This window comes from Lupinus angustifolius, chromosome LG16 (genome assembly GCF_001865875.1).
Source record: "Lupinus angustifolius cultivar Tanjil chromosome LG16, LupAngTanjil_v1.0, whole genome shotgun sequence".
Lineage (NCBI taxonomy): Eukaryota > Viridiplantae > Streptophyta > Magnoliopsida > Fabales > Fabaceae > Lupinus > Lupinus angustifolius.
The window spans coordinates 19,044,865-19,062,860 of NC_032024.1; positions in this window are offsets into that span (position 1 = coordinate 19,044,865).

Here is a 17,996-nt window from a genome sequence, read left to right on the forward strand (position 1 = left end):
GAGGTTTTAAAAGGTTCTCAAAAAATGTGGTTAAAAAGTAATAAATATGATAATTTTTAAAAACTAAATAATAATGTGAATGAAGGGAACATTGTGTATATAATTTTTTGGTAGAAAATAGAAAATAGTGAGGATAAAATAGGGAACTATAAATTACACCATGAATAGTTAGTTATTTTATGTTTTTGCTTTATAAGTAGTATAGATATTGATTGCAAAAACACAATCTTAAATTACACCGAAAATTTTTTAGTGAAAATACACACACTTTTCTATATCTACACAAACCTCCTAATTTTATATTTTCATTATATTAATCAAGAAATAAGTGTATCTTTTAAATAAAAAATGTAATAAATACAATTAAGTTAAACAAAATATGGTATATTGTGGAGACAAACCTAAATAATATATGAGTCAATATCTCTTTATTATTTTGATTCGTTACGATATAATATAAGAACGATTTAAACAATATCTCTTTAGAATTGTTGATGCATTTTATAACAAAAAAATAATAAAGATACAATGATTTATATATTATTTGAACTTGTCTCCATAATATATCATGTTTTGTTTAACTTAATTGCATTAATAATATTTTTTGTTTAAAATATTATACTTATTTTTCATGTAGGAGATCAATGTAATAAAAGTATAAAAATTATAGGGTTTATGTGGTGTAAAAAAGTGAGGTATGATTTATGTAATTTCCTTAAAACTCATGTGATATCATTGTAATCTACTTTAAATATAATGATTTTGTTGATTTAAATGATATTTATTATGTATTTTCTATATATCAATTTTCTCTTTTCTTATTTTTCCCGCACAAGCAAGAAATAAATATATTCATAAAGTTTTATATGAGATTTAGAAAGTTATTTTATCAAATTTTATAAATATATTTCTACCTCAACCAATGCATATGGTTTTGTTTGACATTAAAAGAAGTTAAGTTATAATAGACACAGTCTATTTCACTATAAACTTAGAAACTAACAAATTTCTTTGCAATCATTATCGTCGTCATTAATATCGCCATTGTTATGGCTGATGCAACCCTCCATCATCGTGGGACAGGGATCACCTGTCCCAATTCCCGTCTCACGTAATGTCCCCGTCCAATTAAAAAATTTAACTTAAACAAAAATGTATATTATAATAATATAAATTAATATTTTTACATTATTCTATGAAGTTTTATTGTCTAAGTACATGGGGACAAAAATATCTTGGGATAGATGATCATTTTCCATCATCCTGATTGTTCACTCTAAATTCTTTATTGACTCAAAATTATATTCCGTCTCCATCAATAATATTTTCTATATATTGACTAGGTTGGTCATCACCACTCATCTATTTCCTTTTATTTTTAAGATTAGGGTTTATGTTTGGTTCCATTGACATTTGTGTGTGCATGTTTCTTGTGTTTGCTTTACAATTTGTGAAATTTAATTATTTGCACAATTTAATTAGTTACGCATAGAAGCTAGTTATAGACAAAGCATCCATAGCAAAGATAAAACACATTAGAATCCATTATTTATACAAATTTAATATTTAGCCTTTTTAATTTAAGACCAACCTAACATATAGTAATCTTAGACTTTTAGCATTTCATTTTCATCAAGAACCTTAGATTGTTCGCCTTTTATTATCATCAAGATGACCTTCGACCATAACCTTAACCTTTCTAACTTTCATCTCTTATCTTCTTCAAAATGTGTGTAGTCTACGTCATTCTCGAGCAAATCTTGATAACATTGAAGACTAGCATTTTTCTTTATTTTAATTTAAGAAAAACACCAAGGTTAAAACTTTTACTGTTGTGACTAATGTTGATATACTCTAGGGTTGTACATATTGTTTACATACATATTCCCCTAAGGAATCACTGAAAAAGCTATAACTCTCAGATAACTTTTATTTACAAATTTTCCTTGTATCTCTTCATAATCTTCTACATATGTCCTCCTTGGAAATCTTCTAAAGAGGATGATTAGGGGTGAGTACAACTTGATCATACCGGTCACTCAGTTTGATCTGATCATGATCGCACCCAAATATGATCAGGTTTTAACACGTTTAGGGTTGGGTTCGAGTTTAAAAATTAGACACAAACAACAATGTTTACACTATATACATGATTATATATATATACATATATCATTTCATATGCAAATTTCATATCCATAATAATAAGTAATATTGAGAAATTTTTATCTAAAATAATTATACATTATATTTAATCTGGTTCAGGGTCGGGTTTTGGTTTAAATGCAGACCTAATCAACTTTTGGGGTCAGTTAGCTTCATATGTATGGTCGGGTTCAAGTTCAAACAAATAACTCAAACAACATTTATGATCGGATAATGGACAAACCTTACCTGACTCAACCCTATCCATGCTCACCTTTAAGGGTGATCATACTCTAACTTTGACCCTCTTTTGTAATTCAGGAATTTCTTCCTCTCCTTTTATTCATTTGTGGGTGATAATGTTCAAGCGTTTGACTCTTTTTTGTACGCTTGAAATTTCTCGTCACTCTCATTTTCTTCATTTGACACCCGCTCATTCATCTCACTTTGTCAATTCTAGAAAACTCATGGTGTCTTTCTTTGATATTTTTTCCCAAAACTCATCATCTTTTGATCCACTTATTATTCCAGATTAAATATGAACTTCAATTTTGGCCAAACGTGTCTCTTTACGGTTGCCATCAATGACATTCATTATGGCCAACACCTCATTTTAATGGATTTTTAACCTCACTCTAACCAATACCATTTATATTACGTCCATACTAATTGACCAACCAACCAATCGCTTGACTAACCACATTAACCGTACTCTTCAAGATGGGGTGACTTTCAAGATCATATATTTTGTGTCCTATTTAGAAAGCAACTTTTAAAATTGGTAGAAGTGATGAACATATCTGGAAATCTAACTTTTGGAATCGTGTAGATAAAACAATAGATTTTGAAAGTAGACATTTCAAACGAGTTTAAAAAGAAACGAAGTGACCACCTGATGAAAAAGTCTCCACTTTCTACATCGACCGGAACGACATCGTTCAAGCACTCAATTTCATATGTTTGTTTTAATCGTTCTATGATCCTTCTTTTCCACTAGTTACTCCTACACCATGTAATAATTTCTCACAATTTTTCCTTTAGCTGCCAAACAGGTAAAGAAAGAATGTCCAAGTATGCTTAGAGAGCCCCAAGTCATCCTTGACCTGACCATGGTTCTCTAATCATCTTTGAACCAATTATAACCACTACTAATTGTGTATTTCCATAATGGTTATGAAGTAGTTTATCACCATTGAAGCCGCTTCTGAATTTATTTTTAACCTTATGTGTTTCCAAATTCTCTCTCATTAAAGATAAAGATAGTATACATGGGACGGGGATCACCTGTCCCATTTGGCGTCCCCATCCATCAGAAAATTTTATATGATTAAAAGTAAAATTTATAATAACATAAATTAATATTTGTATGCTATTCTATAATATTTTATTGGTTTGGTATATAAGGACAATATTTTTTTGAGACAGAGGATCCTTCTCCTATACATATATCTATTGCAACCATAACTATCTTATTTACTATGTTGACCATAATTGTTTGGCCATAACAACTTCATTCCATTTCTTATATCTCTTATCCTACTCCCCATGTTTGCTTGTCTCCACACTACCACTTCCTAATGCTAAGAGAAATTGGTATATTAACATGATACGGGGTCTCTAAAAATATATGCTATGTTATCTTATCAAATATATGATACATTGAGATATACTTAGTTAATTTTTTTGTGTGGATTTTAGTAGGTACACTTTAATTTTTTTAAAGTTATTTATTTTTTTATGAATAATTAAATAGGTTAAACTAAAATAAATTTATAAGCATTTTTAAATGATAAACTTTCACATATTTCTAACTAAAGAGACCCATTTTACATCAGCAAGTTAAATTAAGTACGCATCTATTAAAAAAACGTTCATCTTATATTAGAGTTTTCTTTCTTTTCAACTTTTACTACATTATTAGTGGTCACTACCTCTCAACCTTATGCTTTTGCCCTCTTCTCTTCTATGAGTTTTGCTGCTTCTGAGTATTGCCTTATCATATTGGTTTGCAACCCACCACATTTTGAAATATAGAAGAATCATAAATTGGTTCTAGCAAACTGGTTCATGATAAGGAAGGGGTATGAGCAAATTATGTGACTATAAACGTTCATCCACATATGTTTCACAAATATTTTGTGTATCTCATTCATTACACTATCGGGGATGATAAAATTGAGGACTTAGCAGACATGGAGAGATATTAGGAGCACTGAGTTGATGAGTTGCACAATGCTTGCCCACTTCTAACTTTGGTTGTTGTTCTGTCAATTAAACAGTGATAGTGAAGACGAATCTAGATGTTAGGATGAAAGGTAATGTTTATAAAAAAATAATTATACTAGTTTTTTATACTACCCAAGATTATCCTCTCACTTTTTAGATAAGGGTTCGTGTATGTCTTTTCCAATGAGTGTTACTCATAGTAATTGAACTCTCAATATTTTGGTCATTCTATTGTTTTAGCGGAACCTTACACCACTAGACCAACATGTAATTGTTGATACTTACCCAACTAGTTACCATGAAAGTAAAAAATATATTAATAGTATGAACACCATTTTTGTCCGACCCAGAAAAAATAGCGTTCATTTCTTTACTGGTTACTTACCATGATATTTCTCAAACCTTGGTTTGTTTGATAGTAAAGAGGGGCAGTTGTGAACATCCATTTTTTGTTGGCCCAGAAAAAGCTTTAAACTTTTTAAATAAAAAATAATAAAATTCTAAAGATGGTTTTCTAAAAATAATAAAACTAAATCAGTTGTTAAGTTTCCTAAATCTAAGCGATTATGTTAACCAAAATAACAAAGTCAAAATAAGAAGGTCAAATCAATGTTGTTAAAGTTCCTAAATCTAAGTGATTGAGTTAACCAAAATTCAAAAATGATAATAAACATGTTATGTTAAGGTTCCTAAATTTAAATGAATAAGTTAACTAAATTTTAAAATTAAAATAATTGAATTCTCAAAAAATGATTTTTCAAAAATGAATAAAAAATGCAATAAAAGATAGCTTCTAGAAACTCATTCGTTTATCCCTAAAAAACAAATAATAAAATGACTTTATTTATTTTAGTATTTTTAGAAATTATAATATTAAATGAATAAAAATAATTAAAACTATGTTTATGGATTTTTATAATTATTTTCGGATTTATTAAGGTAATTAAATGAAAATGCTAAGTTTATCCCATTTAAGAAGCATCGTTTGAATTTAAAAGATAAAAAAACAAATAGTAAAAATGTGGGTCAAAACTATGTTGTTAGAATTCTTAAAGTTAAGTAATCAGGTGAAAAATTGGTTAACCTAATTTTAGGGATTTAGTGTTTAAAATTTCACTATAAATAGAGCTTAATGTTAACAAAAAAACACTAAAAAACCTAGAAAATCCTTGCCAAAAAAGTTTGCCACCAGTGAGAGAGAGAAATTTTTTTTAAGCCAAGTGATCCAATGTGGTTGTGTGCATAACAACACCGTGCACTTGTGTTCCTCGTCCATACTGGCCGTGGGATCCGCATACCTTGGCCTGCAAGTTCCGTTCACTGGAAGTTGGCCAATCCTAGAATGAAACACGTCCTGGTTGCATTGTGCTACACCACACCAGATACATGTGCAAGTGACTGCGCATGATCCCTACACGCGGGTCTACGCCTCAGTTCTGTGCACCCTCCCATATGTCTCATCGCGCTACGCCACGTTTTTAGGTGCATCCAGCGCATGGTGCTCACCCAATCATCACCTGCCACTTATCCATTGCTTTTCCAGACTCCCATACCTGATTTGGTTCTCCATGGTGTTTAAAAATTCCTCATTTTGTAACGAGGTTTGTGTGAATAACCAATTTCGTTCAGGGTCTTTTTTAAAATTTTATGGAAGTCTAAGAACTGGTTCGTGATTAAGGAACACTCATGGAGCTAAATTGTAATTACCTGAAACTACCCCTTAACCCTAAACTAAAGTGACTATGAATAGACCCACTAATCATCAGCCTAAACACACAATCATTAGCCTAATTTGCTATCAGCCTAAAGCATCCCTAACATCCATTAATCCTAAACACATTACAACAATCTTATCCTCAAAAGAAATAAGAAAACAACAACAACCTCATCTTACAAAGGTTACTATCCAAATTTTCTTCTTTGTATCATTTAAGTATTGTTGAAAATATTATAACTGAATCAAACTTAAAGTTCAAAGACTTACATGTAACTGAAGCTGTGAAATAAGAGGTGTTGGTCGAAACCCCATGGTCGGAATCGACCTGCGAGGGACCCAATCTCCTATATGAAACCCCATGGTCAGAATCGACCTGTGAGAGACCCAATCTCCTCTATGAAACCCCATGATTGGAATCAACATGCGAAGGATCCAATCTCTTTTATGAAACCCCATGGTCAGAATCGACCTGGGAGGGACCCAATCTCTTTTATGAAACCCCATGGTTGGAATCGACCTGTGAATGGCCACATCTTTTCTTTAAAAAGGTGATAGTGTCGCTCTGTTATGGCTGCCTCCGGTCCATGACCCATACCTTGCTTAACCGCTGTCTCCTTTGGCTGAATGGACACATGCAAAAAATGAAGCCCTTATGAGCTGGAGAAGATGACTGTGTTGGTCATTTGGGGAAGAAATCATTTTTCCACATTTCTTTTTCTTTTTATCTTTGTTCGTTGCATCCTCTTTCCTTTTCTTTCTTTTAAATTTTTGTTTTCTATTTCGTTTGTTTTTTTATTTATTTCATTTTATTGTTTCCCTTTTTTCATTTTAGTTTTACGTGTATATACTTGCTACATTTATATATTATGTTTATATGTGTTGTTTTATGTTTATTATTAGACTGGGTCTAACTATAAATATATGCTATTATGCTACATATTATTTTGTGTTTTATGTTAACACGTTGATTTATTGGGTTCATAACTGTGTCTAAATAATTTTGGTTCTAAAAAGTTATTACTATAATCACTTTAATAATAAGAAGGAATATTTTGAAGATTGGTTTATTGTCAAATATGATCCAATTTAAATCTTCTAATTGTTATTAGCATGTTCATAATATTTGTAAATAATAAAAACAATCATTTTTGTAATTAATAGATTCTATAGTTATATGTAACACCATTGAATGAATTTTCTCATATATGGAAGTTTATAATTTTTAAGAGTTAATCATTATTAAAAATATTATTTTCTAAATGAATACCATTAATACAAAACAATGTTATAATTATTTCAAAAACATTTCCTATCTGAAAGCGGTCTCGACTCGAGTCTTTCTTCATATCTCGTTTGAGTTGAAAAATAGTCTGCAGTTATAATATTGTTTCTTCTTTCTCTCAATGTGGATAATGCGATCTAGGCTAATGTTGACTCTTCTTACTTACTTTGGATATAAATATTTTATAATTATTAATTTATAAATCACTCTTCTATGTTTTATCCGTGCATAAATAAAGAGTTTAAATGCTAAAGTTAGGGAAAGTGGTCTCGACTTGAGTCTTTCTTCATGTCTCGTTTGAGTTGAAAAGCGGTCTGCGGTTGTAATATTGTTTATTCTTTCTCTCTATGTGTATAATACGGTCTACACTAATGTTGACTATTCTTCCTTACTTCAGATACAAATATTAATATTTCATAATTATTAACTTATTATATTTTAAAAAAAACTAAAATTAATTTAAATAAATCAAATACGTAAACATTTTCTACTCAAGAACTACATAGTCTTGATTTCCCTATTGCACCTAGTGATACGTAGGAGCAAGACGAACTCTTGTCAGACACAAAAATAAATAAAAACAAAAACATTTTTTGTAAATAATAAATTCATTTAACAAACTTTGGGGTATATCTAGTTCCATGTGATTATTGCGGGTAGCGTTTGATAATGGGCGGACAGGATGCTAGTACCTTCCTCGATTCTTAACTGACTCTCGAGTCCAGAGATCTAGTTCAAAGGCCAAGTCTTTCCCATATTTTGGCACAAAAGGGTTTTCTACGTTTTGGGACCGCAAAAACATGGTGGTGACTCCAAACGAGTCGCGTGACTAGTGTTCGACCGAAAATCGGGGCGCGGCAGCTGGCGACTCCACTGAGGACTTCCTAAGAGAGTCAAGCTTGAAGCAACTAATCGCATAAATTCACGTGTACCCCATAAAGCTTGTCCTTTTTACTTTTTTCTATATAACTTGTCTTGGTTATGTATATATGTTTTGAGGTTGTTTTACCTTTTTGTATATAACTTATCATGATATTTGGTCTCCTTCTCTCCATGGAATGGATGCAGTTTGGTGACCTTTTAAGAGTCTAGAACTTTCTAAGGAGTCCACTCTAGACCGACCTTAGTATCTCATCTTAGGATTGTAGCTTTTAGATGTAATCCTTGTAAGTACCTTGTGTAAGACACTGTAAGCATACTCTTATCCCTCTACATACCATGTTTTTCAAGTTGGATCATACTAACATTATCACCTATGCCTGAGTGACATCATTGCATTTCAATATCTTTGTATTATGAGGATGACATATTCACAAACATACCTAGTAGGACCCATCATCCTAAGGGTAGTCTCATAAGACTAAAGGCATAATACATTTGTCCTTGGTTAGTCTGAACGATATGAAAACCATTATCCTACTATTATATCTCATATTTTGTAATGAAGGCTATTGCCCACAATAGGGTCGGAAACCCTGAGGGTTTGCATCACTCACTTTTGCGCTCACAAGTTTTTTTTACATAATCATATGTTTAATATTTATTGCATCATCATTCATCTCATATATGGCACATCTCTTATTTTTTTTCATGGCATTTTTTCCAGGTTGGTTGAGAGATCTTTTACATAGCGAAGTGATAAAAATGGCCTCCCCTGTTCTAGCCTATATCGGTGCTCCGCTTGCAAAGAAGGGTGTGAAAGTGGAAGTCCAGGACAATGACATAAGTTTCCTTGTTGATTGTGTCCCCAGGATACCAACTGAAGTACAAGAGCAATTTGTTAAAGAATATGGAAGACTGATAGATCTCCTCCTTATACATGTGAATCCAGAGGCTTTAAAATCTATGACCATTATGTTGCAGTATTGGAACACTGATTTGAGGGTATTCGAGTTCCGAAATGTGGATGCAACACCAACCTTAGAGGAATATGGGGCTTTACTTGACATCCCATTGCTAGACAGATTGAAAGTCTACATGTTCACCAAGCTGTTCGATATGTGTGAAGCTAGCATCGAGAAGCTACTCAAAGTTCGACCAACACCCGGTTGCATCATAAAGCAAGCTGGGACTGTAGGAGTTAAGTGGGCATTCCTAAAAAAAGACATTGCTAAAATGGAGGAGCAACATGATTGGGATATGTTTAAACTTGCTTTCGCTCTAGCTATATTTGGTTTGGTTGTATTGCCTTTGGTAAACGACATAATTGATCATGCTGCATTTAATGTTTTCTACAAGTTCCAAAAATTCAGAGTAAACCCCACTTCTGCCATTCTTTCTGAGACCTTCCTCTCCTTCCAAAAGGTCCATATGAAGGGCGCCGACAAGATCAGATGTTGTATTCAATTGCTATATGTGTGGATGATGACTCGTTTCAAACACCATCAATATACATTATGGTCCCATTACCCTTTGAGGAGGTTCAAAATGACACCTATCAAAGCCACACCATTGTCAGATTGGAAGAAACTTTTTGAAGAGGCCACTCCACGGAATTTTGGGACAAAATGTTGTTTGTACGATCACTGCCTAAATCTCATGTACTCATGCGGCGACTATCCAAATATGGTGCTTATGGGTCCAAGAGGTTGTATCACTTATACGTCTGCATTAGTATTGGGACAATTGAATTGGGGCATGAATCCGATAAGGAATGAACAACTGTAGGGTTTCTTTTTCTGGTACAAAGATGAGGAAATTCCACAAGAAACACTAGACTTGGTAAGAAAGGCTTTGATGAAGACCCATCTGTTTGATGAAGGTGAATTAGGTGACCATAAAACATTCTACACGGAGGAGTATAAATATTGGAGGAATGGCAGAGTAAAGAAAAATTTGAAACCAACACTTTCTGTTCCCAAGGAAAATGGAGGACCCTCACTAGACGAAATCATGTGGCGTGAAAAATATAAATTCTTGGAGGCTCGTTTAGAGGAGGCAGGAGACCAAAATGAGAAATATAGCCTTACCGTCGAGAAGCTCGAGGGATAAAAAAAAATCTACAAGAAGAGGTTTCCAGCATAAAATAGGATTATGCTATCATGTGCTCCAAATCAAATAAGTTCAAAGTAATAAGAGAAAATAATGACCTGAAAGAGCAACTCAAGGCCAAGAGTCGTGTTATTATGAAAAATGTGCATGAAAAGAATGAGCTTTAGAGAAACCTTGAAACGCTCATGGCTAGTCTTTAGAGAAGTCAGGAAGAGACCACCCAGGTAGTGAATACGATAAAGAGTTATCAAACATCCCTAGAGCAAGCCCACAGAAGAGCAAACAAAATGGTAACAACCCATTGATTAGACAAAGCTCGCTTTCTGAAGACTTGAAAGATCTTATGGATGGTTATGATGAACTCTTAAAAAGACAAAGATAATGGGCTGCATGTTGGGATAGAACTCTCATGGAGTCTGAAAGGGCCAAAAAGCAATGGCAAAGAAGATGCAACAATTTTATTAACGGTCTTAGAGACTTCACGGACGATTGGCTAAAAACCTTTGATGATGCACGATTTGAGCTCAACGCATATCCAGACATTAAAGGAAGGTCATCATTAGAAGCATTTCTCTATGATTGTACCAAGATAGCGCGACAACTGAGACGTTGGAGGAAAGAGAGCACATGATAATTCCAGTTCTGATAATAGTCATTGAGAATTAGGAATGAACTATAAAATTGATGTAAATTCCTTTCACCAATGTAACCTTTACAAAATTATGAATGAAATTGTCTAGACGTATTCTATCCCTTCACAAAATGCATCAACAACTATACTCAGGCCAAGGGACTATACCCTATAAATTGTAGAACAACTTCCACTCCACTTTGCAACATCAACATTGTAAAGTTTAATAACAAGATGCAATCTTAGTACGAAACCAAGAGTTTTCTCAAAAGATTGTCATCAACCACATGCGACTTAGGGACTGAGCTTCATAATCATCAAAAATGGGATGAAGTGCTTCGATATGTTAAAGGGTCCTTCCGCAAGCCAGGTAAACCATTTGAACAAACTTATCTCAATGTTAAATATTTTCTTGTGACCAGGTATTGCCACCATTGCCTCAAAGCACCAATATAACACCCAGTTTCAAGCGAAGAAAATGGCAGAATCTGTAACAAGTAAGGGCAACACGTCCGAGTTAGCAGTGCTTAAAGCGCAAATGAGTGAAATGTTCAACATGTTGAAGGCTTTACAAAGTGAGAAAAGGAAGAGCACTCAAATTGTCAATATGGGACCATAGAGCATCCCGCTCAATTGCCTAAGGGAAACTCTGGTCAAGGAGCTGGTACAAGCCAACAAAAGGAAGAAGCAATGAAGTGGCCATTCTATGGTATGCCCCCTGATTATGATCCACTTTATGAGGATAGCTGAATGAACTACACGATCAATCTAATGCTCATCTGGAGCAACCAACACCTCAGGCGGGCATGAACGAGCATGATGAAGACCCCACTTACGAACCCCCTCCAAGGGCTGCGTTAAATAAGTCTGCACCACACAATTCTAGAACATACCATAGGCAGACAACCCGAGGGGCCCAATTTGGTGACAATGCTGGAACAGAAAAGTTAAACCTAATTGAGGAGAGGCTCAGAGCAATAGAGGGGGTAAGTTTTCTGGACCTTAAGAATGCATTTGAGATGTGTCTCATGCTGGATGTGGTGTTGCCTCCAAAGTTCAAGGTGTCTGAATTCAAAAAGTACAATGGAACGACCTGCCTAAAGAGCCACCTACACATGTATGCTCGGAAAATGTCAACACACCATGGAGATGACAATATGTTAATCCACTGCTTTCAGGATAGTCTGGTTGGGGCAACAAAGAATTGGTACATTCGACTCGAGAAGGCCAACATTCGGACATTTCTGTACCTGTCTAATGTATTTGTTCCACAATACAAATATAATGAAGATGTTGCACCTGACATGACACAATTATAGAACATGTCCAAGAAGCCTCAAGAAAACTTCAAAGAGTACACACAACGTTGGAGGGGGTTGGCCTCTCAGGTGCTTCCAAGGTTAGAAGAAGTAGAATAACTCTATTTTTGTTGATACTCTATAAAATCCCTACTACGATCGCTTAGTGGCTGCTATGGACTCTAGCTTCAACGCTCTAATAAGAGTGGGGGAGAAGATCGAAATTGGGATAAAGAGCAAGAAGATTACAAATGACCAAGCAAATACTAAGAAACAAGGGTTCATGAAGAAGAAAGAACGTGAGACACATTTTGTATCCAACGACTCCAAGATGCAATGAAACAATAATTATCAATATCAGACACGCACAAACAACTATCAACACCAGCAATCAAGAACCCCAAACAACACATACACTGTTATGGCCCAAAATCAGGGATATACACCTCAAGATAAGAAAACAGTGTTTGATCCTATCCTTGTGTCGTATGCAGACATATTCACATACCTTATGGGTGAAAGGATGATAGCTCCAATTCCGGGAAGAATTCCCAAAAATCTAGGGCCATGGTTCAACCCCAATATCTCATGCGTATACCACTCCGAATCTGTAGGGCATTCCATAGAGAATTGCAGAACCTTGAAATTCAAGGTACAACACCTCATCGACTCGAAATGGCTCAACTTTAGACAATCAGCACCAAACGTCAGTAATAATCCTCTGCCAAATCACAGGAACCATGGGGTGAATGTCATTGAATATGTCCACGAGGAATCTTTTCTGAAGGATGTGTCCAAAATATGCACCCCGAAGAAAGTTATCTTCAAGGAAATGTGCAACTAGGGTATGATTGAGGTGTTAAAAGAAACTGAAGAGGGTGAAGGATGTTGCGAGATGCATGGTTTAGCAGGCCATGTAATTGAGAATTGTGCAGAAATTAAAATGCTATTACAAAAAATGATGGATACCAAATTGGTGGTTGTGGGGAGAAGGTCGACATGCCTAAAAGTCAATGTAGTAGAAGACAATGAAGATATAAAAACATTCATTCCAACATTGGTTCAATTCGAACTAGTGTTGAGTATTCCAAGGGGTATATCACTAGATCTGGCTCAACCACAATGGTTCCCATACCACACGAAAATGGAGCCCATAGTAACAGACATTCCTCACGCATTTCCCTATGAATCCGACAAAGCAGTACCTTGGAGGTATGGCAGGGAGGTCATCACCCTACTGGAACGTGCATTAGAGGTAACCAATATCGTCGGAGTCAGCATAATTACCCGGATCGGTAGAGCCTATGGATCTCGAGAGACAGGAAAAAACACAGCCACCATCTCTAAGGGGAAAGAGAAGGTTGATGCTCCAGCAATCCCTGAAATTGGCCAAGAAGGATCGCCCATGGATGAGTTGAAAGATGGTCAAGAGATTTCTAACGAGCAAGCCAATGAATTCCTAAAGTTTATAAAGCAAAGCGAATATAAGGTGGTCGATCAGTTAAGGCGCACACCTGCTAGAATATCCATACTTTCATTGCTAATGGATTCGGAGCCTCACAGGAATGTGCTACTTGAAATTTTAAATCAGGCACATGTCAGTCAAGACATAACTACAGATAAGCTGGGGGGACATCGTGAATAACATTGTTGCTAACAATTTTATATCATTCAGCGATCAGGAAATACCTCACAAATGGAATGGCCACATCAACCCTCTCCACATCTTTGTTAGAAAAGTCCTCATACATAATGGTTCATCTTTGAACGTGATGACTAAGATAACGATGTCTAGGCTCCCTATCAACTACTCGCATATGAGGCCAAGTGCCATGATTGTTAAGGCGTTTGATGGGTCCAAGAGAGAGGTGATAGGAGAAATTGAATTGCCCAAAAAAATTGGGCCTTGTACTTTCCAGATTCTATTCCAAGTGATGGACATAAACCCAACATACAAATGTTTGCTAGGTAGGCCATGGATCCATGCTGCAGGAGCAGTTCCCTTAATCTTGCACCAACGGATCAAATTCATCATTAATGGCAAGTTGTTGATAATAATAGGTGGAGAGGATATGCTGGTATCTAGGCCCTTTGATACCCCGTATATTGAAGCAGTCGAGGAAACACTCAAAACCTAATTCCAGGCTTTGGAAATTGCTAACACCACCTTTGTAGAAGAAGCACCAATGATAGGGCCACATCCATCTAAATCAGCCTTAATGATGATTAAGGAAGGATACCAACAAGGGAAAGGCCTAGGCAAATATGGGTAGGGAGTAGAGGACATAGTGATGCCCCTAGGAAACAAGAGTCGCTTCGGTCTGGGCTATAATCCAACCAAAGCCAACAAGACAAGGATAAAGGAAGAGGCAAAAAGGAAAGGGTGGGCATGCATGGGGCCGTTTTAGTATAAGAAGGCATATTTCCCGATTCCACACACCAAGCCAGAATTCATCAGTGCAGGGTTTGAGTCTCAGGGATCAGTGTCCATGCTTGAAGGGGAATGCTCAAATCAGTTAGAGGATTATGTTTTCCAGTGCACCCCAGGCACCACTCTCACCAACTGGGTTGAAGTCGAGGCACCATCATCAGTCTTTTGGGAAGACAAATATGAAAATGAGTCCTAAAATAATGACCATGTTAATAATCATTCTAACAACTTTGACCACCGTATAAACTTGGTAAGAGAGGAAGATAGTGAAGATGATTGGGAAGCATCTCCTGAGTTATTAAGATTGGTTGAATAAGAGGGCAGAGAGATTGAACCCCTTGATGAGCCTATCGAGCTAGTAAATCTAGGGACAGAGGATAACAAGAAAGAGATCAAAGTAGGCACTTTGATGGACCCGAGTGAAAGGAACAAGCTAATCAAATTACTACATGAGTACAAGGATGTCTTTGCTTGGTCCTAGAGCGATATGCCGGGTCTAGATTGCAGTATAGTGGAACACAAATTACCTCTGAAACCCGAGTCCTTACCAGTCAAGCATAAACTGAGAAGAATGAAGCCAAACCTCTCTCTTAGGGTGAAAGACGAAATCCAAAAATGGTTAACATCTGGATTCATAAAAGTTGTGGAGTACCCCAAATGGGTGGCAAATATGGTCGCTGTACCAAAGAAAGGGGGGAAACTTCAAATATGTGTTGACTACCGGGATCTCAACAAAGCGAGCCCAAAGGATGATTTTCCAGTACCCCATATAGATGTACTGGTGGACGGCACGACATACCATGCACTATTCTCGTTCATGGACAGATATTCTGGTTACCACCAAATCAAAATGGCAGAAGAGGATGTAGAGAACACCACTTTCATCACAATGTGGGGGACCTATTGCTATCAGGTTATGCCATTTGGTCTAAGAAATGCTATGGCCACATACCAGCATGCCATAGTTGCTCTTTTCCATGAAGTGATGTATAAAGAAGTTGAAGTCTATGTCGATGACATAATATGCAAATCAAAGACTGAAGGGGAGCATGTGGGAAACCTGCAGAAGCTGTTCAAAAGATTACGAGATTATAACCTTAAACTAAACCCCGCTAGTTTCGGTTCAAGTCAGGTCGAGTTCTCGGCTTTATATTCAGTCATAATGGGCATTGAGGTCGATCCGGAAAAGGTGAAAGCTATCATCGAGATGCCTCCTACGAGAATAAAGAAAGAAGTTAGAGGTTTCCTGGGTTGGCTGAACTATATCTCCAGATTCATATCATAGTTGACAGCTACATGTGAGCCCATCTTCAAGCTCCCAAGGAAGAACCAGCCCATCAAGTGGAATGAAGAATGTCAAAAGGCTTTTGATAAAATTAAACAATACCTGTTAAACCCAGCCGTATTAATGCCTCATGTACATGGACGACCGTTGATAATGTACCTAACAATATTGGATGACTCTATGGGGTATATCTTGGCTCAACATGACAAATCTGACAAGAAAGGGCGAGTTATTTACTACTTGAGTAAGAAGTTCACGGACTGTGAGACAAGATATTCCTTACTAGAACGCACATATTGTGCCTTAGCTTGGGCATCACGCTGACTGAGGCAATATATGTTGAGTCACACTACATGGCTTGTGTCTAAAATGGACCCGATGAAACATATTTTTGAGAAACCGATGTTGACGGGAAGAATCGCTAGGTGGCAGGTACTTTTATCAGAGTATGACATTGTCTATGTCACCCAAAAGTCGATCAAAGGAAGTGCACTTGCTAAATACTTAGCCCATCAACCGATAGAAGGACATGGGTCAATGCATCAAGAGTTTCCTGATGAAGGTATCATGACATTGTCCTCAGAAGATCAAGAGGAAGACGAAAACTTGACACTCATATTTGATGGAGCCTCCATTGCGTTTGGACATGGGGTAAGAGCATTATTGGTATCTCCTCATTGCAATTTTATTCCTATCACTGTTAGGCCATGCTTCGACTGCAACAACAATATAGCTGAGTATGAGACATGCGCCTTAGGCTTGCAAGCGGCTATAGTATCAAAAGCAAGAATCCTTGAGGTTTTCGGAGACTCTGCTCTAGTAATCCACCAAGTAAAAGGAGAATGACAAACTCGTGATAGCAAGCTGATACCTTATAGAGATCACATACAGAGGCTAGTTGAGCAATTCGAGCATGTCGATTTCTATCACATCCCAAGAGAAGACTATCTTTTGGCTGATGCCCTATCCACCTTATCCTCCATGTTCCACATCAGCGGATATGACCGGCCACTCATCAGTATAGGAAGCAAACGTCAACCAACTTATTACAATGCCATAGAAGTAGAAGAAGATGGAAAACATTGGTACCACGATATAAAAGAATACATCAAGAAAAAGGAATACCCTCTAGGTGCCTCAGATAATGATAAAAGGACCTTAAGGAGATTGGCCATGAGTTTCTTCCTAAACGAAGAAGTGCTTTACAAAAGGAACCACGACATGATACTCCTTAGGTGTGTTGAAGCGAAAGAGGCAAAAGAAATCCTTACAGATGTACATGAGGGTTCGTTTGGGACCCATGCAAACTTACATGTCATGGCTAGGAAGATATTAAGGGCAGGTTACTACTGGTTAACAATGGAGACTGATTGTTGTAACCATGTAAGGAAATGCCACAAATGTCATATTTATGCCAGCAATATCAATGCACCCCTAAATCCATTCAATGTTCAATTAGCGTCGTGGCCTTTCTCTATGTGGGGAATGGATCAAATGTCATATTTATGCCAACAATATCATAGGACACATCGAGCCTAAAGCCTCAAACGAACATCGTTTCATTATGGTGGCCATCGATTATTTTACTAAATGGGTCGAAGCGGCTTCATATGCCAATATTTCCCAAAAGGTAGTGGTCAGGTTCATTAAGAAGGAGTTGGTATGCCGCTATGGTCTACCAAGTAAAATCGTCATAGATAATGCCACCAACCTGAATAACAAGCTGATGAGTGAGACGTGTGAAAATTTCAAGATCAAACATCATACTTCTTCACCCTACCGTCCTACGATGAATGGCGCAGTTGAGGCTGCTAAAACAATACAAAGAAGATTGTCCAAAAGGTGGTAATTACTTATAAGGATTGACATGAAATGTTGCCTTTCGCCTTACATGGATACCACACTTCTATTCGTACTTCCACAGGGGCCACCCCTTACTCCCTGGTATACATAATGGAAGTTGTCCTTCCTATCGAGGTAGAGATCCCAT